This window comes from Trichechus manatus, unplaced genomic scaffold, assembly GCF_000243295.1.
Source record: "Trichechus manatus latirostris isolate Lorelei unplaced genomic scaffold, TriManLat1.0 scaffold00039, whole genome shotgun sequence".
Taxonomy (NCBI): Eukaryota; Metazoa; Chordata; class Mammalia; order Sirenia; family Trichechidae; genus Trichechus; species Trichechus manatus.
In genome coordinates this window covers 16,451,021-16,452,033 of record NW_004443975.1, presented here as the reverse complement: position 1 = coordinate 16,452,033, position 1,013 = coordinate 16,451,021, and positions in this window count along the sequence as shown.

Below are 1,013 nucleotides of genomic sequence, written 5' to 3'. Positions count from 1 at the left end.
CAGAGAAGAAGCTATGCAGAAAAAGAGCTCCAGAAATTTATATAGGGTTTACCTTGAGTTCTTCACTGAATATTAAGCTGTACACGCGTAAGATAAAATTCTACAAGGCCAAGCAAAAAACTGCTACTGGTATCTTGAGCTGGGAGTTGAGTTGCAGCCAGCCAGACTAGAAAGACCTTGCTGAACACCCTGGAGATTTTGTAGAGACCCCTGAAGGGGCATGTTTCTTAGCTAATCTAATGCTGAATTAACCCTAAAGTAAAAATTACTCTAGACTCACTCTCAGAAAGCTCAGAAGCAAGCTTCAAAAGGATCAAGCTGAGCTGCAAGTAACTTAACTCCCTGCCAAAACACATTCAGCTTTCTTAAGGAAGACTTCCAAAGCCATACTTTCAACAATATAGCATTTACAATGCTCCATATCCTAATAAATACATATATATGTATATTTAAAATGCAAAAAAATAGGAAAATGAGACCCATAACCAGGAGAAAAATAAGATAATGATGCAGAAATAATAACAATAATGGAATTAGCAGACAAGAACTTTAAAATTGCAACTAAAAATATGTACAAAGTTTTTAAAGAAAACATGAGCATAAAAAGAATAGAAATAATATATATACACACACATACACAATGAAAGAAAATGCTGGTTCTTTGAAAAAAAATCAATAAAATAGACAAATCTTCAGCAAGACTGAAAAGAATAAAAAGAGAAAACATACAAATTACCAATATCAGAAATGAAATAAGGGCTAACACAGAACCTGAAGACATCAAAAGGATAATAATGGAATACTATGAGCAACTCTATGCACACAAATTTGACGACTTAGATGAAGTAGACCAAATCTTCAAAAAACACAAGCTGCCATAACTCACCCAATATAAAATACATTGGGAAGTCAAAAGACATATTGCATTGGGCAAATCTGCTGCAAAAGACCTCTTTAAATGTTGAAAAGCAAAGATGTCACCTTGAAGACTAAGGTGTACCTGACCCAACCCA